This window comes from Myotis davidii, unplaced genomic scaffold (assembly GCF_000327345.1).
Source record: "Myotis davidii unplaced genomic scaffold, ASM32734v1 scaffold44, whole genome shotgun sequence".
In the NCBI taxonomy this organism is placed as follows: domain Eukaryota; kingdom Metazoa; phylum Chordata; class Mammalia; order Chiroptera; family Vespertilionidae; genus Myotis; species Myotis davidii.
Genome location: NW_006299705.1, coordinates 4579421 through 4586579, shown reverse-complemented (window position 1 = coordinate 4586579; position 7159 = coordinate 4579421). Strand labels below are relative to the sequence as shown.

At 40.0% G+C, this 7159-nt stretch overlaps 1 pseudogene; it reads right to left on the bottom strand.

The window, feature by feature from the left end:
* Window positions 1-1634: 1634 nt before the first annotated feature.
* Window positions 1635-2144, bottom strand: LOC102773122 (annotated as a pseudogene).
* Between the last annotated feature and the right edge of the window lie 5015 nt (window positions 2145-7159).

Below are 7159 nucleotides of genomic sequence, written 5' to 3'. Positions count from 1 at the left end.
AGAAAGCAAATAATCCCTTCAGCATGTGTTTAAGGCTCCTAAGCAGCATTATAGGAATTATGACATGACAGCAACAAAAACCACAGAATTTTCCCAAGAAACAGGAGAAATTTGTACCTTTGGCTCATAAACAAAGCGATGCCAAACAATACCTGTTTTAACATATAAACATTTGTTTCCATGTCTTGATGGTCACCTTGTCCCTTCAATCTTGTCAAAGAGATTGTAGAGAGAAACTCATATGGGAAGCAGGCTGCATTCGTTTTAAATCTGGTTTTCATTTGGTATAAACTCAATTTTCTGTGTTTATCATATTCTGCTCAATATTAGGCATTTTGGAGATGGTAATAACCTCACTATTTTATAATTAACTGTTAACCATGGGTAATTTATTTCTTCAGTTGCATTTTCTATAGTAGTTGTAAAGGACCACAAGCTGTTACAATTTAATTGCCAAGTTAGCCTTGCTGGCATGAATGACTCTTCCTATGTGACTGACATCTACAACTAAAATATCTTCTGGCTAGATAGTCCCATCTATATAATATCAAAACATGGCCTAACCCCTAATCAATTCCCCCCCTTTGGAGGTGGGGAAGCTGTTTCACATTGGCAATAGTGTCCACTTGCACTCAGCTTATTGCCTTGTGACTCTCTACTCAGCCAGAATGCCAATTAAATTTTCTGATAACTACCACCAAGCTGACTTCAGAAAGAGTACAGAAGGAGGAAAATTCACATTCGTAAACTACTGTCTCAGCTATAAACACAGCCCCATTCCTAATTCCCCACATGAAGAACCTTGGACTGTAGCACTTAAAAATTTACTGAAGGCTCAAAAATATAAAAAGAGAATTAGAACATACAAAAGAAAAAAATATAAAATGGAAATTTAAGTATTGGTCCTAGAGTCAGTCAGCCACTGCCTGCACTAAGGATCCTCTGCAGCCATTTCCCTCATTAGTCCTCAGTGTGTCACAAGTAGCCAAGGTCATCCTGTCATCTACGGTTATGTGTCTCTATCATGTCCTCCTCACCCAGAGTCTGGTCCTGTTGCCATCAACCAAGAGAGAAGATGAAGCCCTTTCTTCCTCTAATCTAACCTAAGGCCACCTTTTTTTTTTTAATCATTTTAAGTATTTAATTACAAAAGTGAGCACTGATTTTCTTTTCTCTTTTAGACACAAACACAGGTCTAATGGCCAGAATGTGCAGAGGAAGTGAGCTCCCGCTCTGCCCTCCGCAGTACCCATCATGCGGTTAAAACTGCTGCCAGCCCTCCCTCGTTTCCAAAGACATAGAAATCCACAGTGGCTGCTTTCCAGCTACAGCTGTAGTGCATTTTGTATTTCATATAGTGTGCATGTCAAAACAAAACGGTCGTTAATGGTCAGGGGTACATCCTTCCCACCGGCATCAGTTCCTACTCCACAACCAGACACTGAGGAGACCTTCTGGTTAGGAGTAACTTAGGGAGAGGCAGCATGGCTGGAGTTGGAGTGACCATCTGCATCGATGCACTGTGGTGTCAGAGTGAGGAGAGAAGTCAGTCAGGAAGGCTTGGAGGGCACAGTTGCAAGTTGGGAGTCTCTCCATGAGACAATGAAGGGGAAGTTTTCCCCAACCAGGTTTTTTTTGGTGCCAAAAAGAAAAAGAAAAAAAATAAAATCAGTTCAAACAGTATTGAATTTGCAAACTTCTCCCACCAAGACAGGCCAAATAGAGCAGTAACAATCTAGATCTTTCCAGGAAGTGAAGGTAGAGCCCCTGGCATTCCTCCTGACAGCCCTGTTAGGTCCTAGGAGTATCTGCTGCTGCTGCAGTTGCTGCGGTTGCTCCATTTGCAACTTCTCAGTCTCAAAGAGAACAGGAAGACCCAGGATCATGAAGGAAGGTGTCCCAATCCATAAGGCTGCCCTGGAAACCTGTACATTTTTTTGAGCCACAAAAAGGGAGTGATCAAAAGTGGCTCCGGCTGTGGACCAGATCCTCTCTGCCCTCAGACCCCAGAGTCTCTCCGAGAGGGTCTCATAGCGCTCATCCTCTTCCAGCTCCCCCTCAGTCTTCTCCACATCACCTTTCAGAAGCAATTTGTCAGGGGACAGGGGAGCACCTGGACCAGGGGCAGCGATTATGGCAGCCATGGCTGTAGCGGGGATCACCTTTATTCTTTCTCCAGAAGAGATTTCCCAATCCACACCCTCAGAGATCCTTCGGTCTCCCCTTAACCTATGAAAAGTGACAAGTACACATAGTTGACAGTACCATTCCCAACATCTGGCTTATCCATTTACAAGTGGCATCATATGTGAGGCATTAATGATCCACTATGTGGTAGGCTGTAACAATCCAGTGTAGTTTCATTTCATGGTCTTTCTTTCATGCAGTAAGGAAGAAATTAGACCTATGTGTCCCCTTTGTCATGGTAGTCTCATGATTTCCTATGAGGAAATCCTATATAATAAAAGGCTAATATGTAAATTGACCAAAAAGCGGAACCACTGGTTACTATGATGCACACTGACCACCAGGGGGCAGACACTCAACACAGGAGCTGCCCCTGGTGGTCAGTGCACTCCCACAAGGGGAGTGCTGCTCAGCCAGAAGCCAGGCTCACAGCTGGCAAGTGCAGAGGTGGTGGCGGGAGCCTCTCCCTCCTCTGTGGCAGTCAGACATCCCCTGAGGGCTTCCAGACTGTGAGAGGGCGCAGGCCGGGCTGAGGGACCCCCCCTGAGTGCGCAAATTTCATGCACTGGGCCTCTAATAGCTGAATAAAAAGGCACTCTCATCTCTCAAGAATAATTCTTTTCAATTTAGTACAAAGATTTTTCCTCCTAACTCTGTAGTAGCCTCATTCTAGAAAGACATAGAATTTATATTTCTAAACAAAATTTACCTCAATTGGAAACATCTGCATTCTGTTTGGTGTGTCCATAAGAACAATGGCTAGGTACTTGTTTGTAACAAAATGATTTTAGAAGCTCATCAAAGGAGCCACACCCAGAACAGAGAAGTGAAGACCCATGGGGGAGGCTAAGACCAACAAGTAGTTAGCATAATTAAGCAAGAAGTCTACTGGAAGGCTAATGGACTTTGATATTCAGCAAGGGCTGAAAATCAGCATAATATTGCCCTGCTTTTGGCCAAATGGCTGAAAGCAATCCCCTAACCTGGTAATCCTTTTATTGTTTACCAAACTTTACCATTGATATGCCTGTTTGCTTTGCTGAAGGGCAAATGTGTATTCTAGTAAATAAAAGCTAATGGGTCTGGGGATTCAGAGAGCCTCTCTGCTAGAGAGTAAGGTCTCTGCTTGGCTCCTCATGCCTTCTAAATTTATATTTCTTGTGTAGTGTATCTGTTTGTACATCAGCCCCTTCTCTAGATCCTGAGTCCTTGCTGCAAAAGGTTGCAGCAGACCCAGGCTTAAGGAAAAATTCCAGGATCCAAGAAACAGCTCACCACTGTCCTAACTGGTTTTCCAGTTTCACCGATTTCCCTGAGGCACTAATTACACTGGTGTGTGATTATAGTCCAGCTGGTTGAAATCTCTGTTGATTTAGTTATCCAGAAGGGCAGTTAGTTCTTACAGAGTCCAAAGTCCAATGAGAAACATGTTTATGTTTTCTATTTCAAACAGCACTTCTTTCCTGACAATATTTACTTTATTCTGCTGCAGAAATGTTTATAAATATACCTGCACCTAGAGATATAGGTGGAAATTGAGAGGCACATTGATATTGTGAGGATATTCAAACAACATATGTGTGAATAAAATAAGAAATATTGTCAAGTAAAAACTATTGAATATTAAGAGAAAAATTATAGTAGTATATAGCCTATGTAAGGCATGTTGCCTGATTTGTCTATGAATGACCTGCTTTGACCAAAATATGTCTATTTCATAATCTTTATAAAAAACCATCTTAGGCCAGCCAGCATGGCTCAGTGGTTGAGTGTCGACTTATGAACTAGGAGGTCCATGGTTTGATTCCTGGTTGGAGCACATGCCCTGGTTGCGGGCTCGATCCCCAATGTGGGGCGTGCAGGAGGCAGCCGATCAATGATTATCTCTCATCATTGATGTTTCTCTCTTTCTCCCTCTCCCTTATTCTCTGAAATCAATACAAATACCTATCTATCTACCTATCTATCTATAACCATCTTAAAGACCAACTACATAAAATATAACTTTAAAGAAACTATATTTTTGGATTTATACATTGTTTTTCTTTTTCTAATTCACTAATGTGACCAATTTTTATGAATTATATTTCTTTAAGTTTATTTTGCAATTTTGCTCCTAGATTTTTAGGTAAATGCTTAGTTATTAACTTAAAATTTTTTTGCAGTGATAAAATTATTTAATCTATGAATTGTCCTCTAACCATAAGAACCACTCCCACTTGTTTTAAGTGTGGTATTATCATTATTATTAATGTCCAAATTATCAGTTATTTCCATTTTAATTTTATTTTTTGGACCCAATCGTTATTTAGGAGGGTGTTTTTAAATTTCAAAGTGGTTAGCTTTTTACTGCATTTTGTGATCTGAGTATGTAGCCAATACAAATTATACCCTTTGCACTATTTCCTTTTCAGCCTAAAATATGACCAATTTTTTGTAAATATTTCATGGTAATATAAAAAAAGTAAGTGCTTATATGGTACATGTATATTAATATTTTTATTTTTTTAATATATTTTATTGATTTTTTTTTACAGAGAGAAAGGGAGAGGGATAGAGAGTTAGAAACATTGATGAGAGAGAAACATTGATTCAGCTGCCCCCTGCACACTCCCCATTGGGGATGTGCCTGCAACCAAGGTACATGACCTTGACCCGAATCGAACCTGGGACGCTTCAGTCTGCAGGCCAATGCTCTATCCACTGAGCCAAACCAACCAGGGCTAAATTAATATTTTTAATAAAATAAAATGTATAATCCTGCAAAAGGGGTTCAATAGAAGATTGAGCTGGCAGAAGAATGAATCAGTGAGTTGAGAAAAATGAATCAGTCAATTGTGATCTTCCAGTCTGAGGAGCAGTTTACATCCAGATTCTTTGTCTGTGTTTTCCAAGTTCTGAAATTCTTGCTACCTTGTACTTACCAAATTCCATCTATTCTGCCCTAGTAACATAAGACCTTCACATTTTTAATGTTTAGCCAGTTTAGGGTCTTTACCATGGCCAAGTATCACAGGAAAAGAAAATCAGCGCATGCAGCATGTTCTGCAATCTCTCTCTCAGCTTCTGTTTCTTTTTAGTCCCTCAGGCTACCTTCTCACCCTAGGACCTAAGTCATCTGCACTCTCTCAATTGCTCTTTGCAGATACAGGCAAAAAAAAATTTTTTTTTAATTAATTTCTTTCTTCAACTAATAGTTTTGCAAGTAAATTACAATTTGACCCTTGGCTCAATACTTTGGAAATATTTTTAAATAATACAAATAGCTGCTCCAACCAGCTTTTCTGTGTCTTTCAGTAAACAACTAAGTTTGTAATCTGGGCGAAGCAGATTAAACAAGTGTGTGTGTGTGTGTGTGTGTGTGTGTGTGTTCTATGAAATAGGGTCAGAAAACGCGTGTAGTCATTGATTTGACATGTGACACAAGCCTCTTGTCACATGTCACATTTCTCTGGTATTGTTCCCTTTTGTTCTTTAGGGAAGTGCTTATCCACTATTTATAATGATCTTGCTTTATAATGTTATACCTTCCTTTCCCAAAACCTATTTATATACCGCTAAATCAAGCTGTGGTAAGACACCACTTTTTCATTTGACTCTGATTCTACATAATAATTTCCCATTTGAAACAACAATTATTTTATCAAGAAGAAACAGCTGCAAACACAGCAATTCCTCTGAACTACCATTAACACATGTTCCCTACTGTCAAGCCAGATGTTTAGCTCTAAATACTGAGCTTTCTGTTTAAATGAGTAGGAAGCCTGGAGATGAGTAGAGACTGGCTGCACTCCCCTGAGATGGGGGTGCAGCCCCTATGCCAGGCTCTCTGATACTGGAAACACTGGAAATACCCTTCCCATCATTCTTTGCCTCTTGACCCTATTCTCCCTGGACTTCCTGTCACCACTTCCTTGTTAAGTTCTCAGAAGCCAGTTGTATCACCTGAGTTCTACTGTTTACATTCCTCATTCCAAATCATTGCAGTGTTACAAAAAGTCATAGAGTCAAAATTATTAATGCATGAATGTTCATAGCTTCTTTCCCCCTCCCACAAGCAAAGTAAAACTCTGTAGTTATTAATTCTCTAGGCATTTTCACACTTACCTTTCTCTTGGACCTTATTAGAGATGTGGGGGCAGGAGGAAGGAAGTCAGACTTGATTGTGTTGGAAAGCTGTGGTTGGGAGTTGTCAGTGGGGGAGAGAGTTTTCAGGAGCAGCTGCTTCCATGTGGAAAATATTGAGAATGGCAGAGGTTTAGACAGAAGGTTTTTCAGTGCATTAGCCATGCCTGCTAAAATTTATATGAGAATTATGATTATAAAATAGAAGGTCATGTTTTGAACTGGGGTAGGATAAAAAGATTGGAGGGAGTGTAAAGATGCTACTGTTCTCATTTTTTAGCAGAAAGTCATCAGTCATTGATGATATATCCAATTAAAATGTGTGTGTGTGTGTGTGTGTGTGTGTTTATTTTAAAAAGGACAGTGAATCCAGCCTTTTAACATGTTAAAGTATTTAGAGTCCTGCAGGAAATAATATATTTTATGGCAAAGAAATACTTATTTACAGCCCTAGCTGGTTTTGATCAGTGGCCAACTGATCAAGCATCGGCCAACAGACTAAAGGTTCTTGGGTTCAATTCTAGTCAAGGGCATGTACCTGGGTTGCAGGCTCAATCCCCACCCCAGTCCAGACCTGGGGCGTGTGAGGAAGGCAACCAATTGATGTATCTCTCTCTCATTGATGTATTTCTCTCTCTCCTTCCTTCCACTCTAAAAATCAATTTAAAAAAATATCCTTGGGTGAGGATTAACAACAAAATTATTTCCAGTTCAACAGTTTCTTTTTAATTTTTCTTTTTGTGTGAAATTCTATTATTTGAATTCCCTGAAACAGGTATGAGACTAGACTAATTTTTCTTTTTAAAATGTGTGTGGGGGGGGGGAGGGCGAGCGGGGGATGACAATA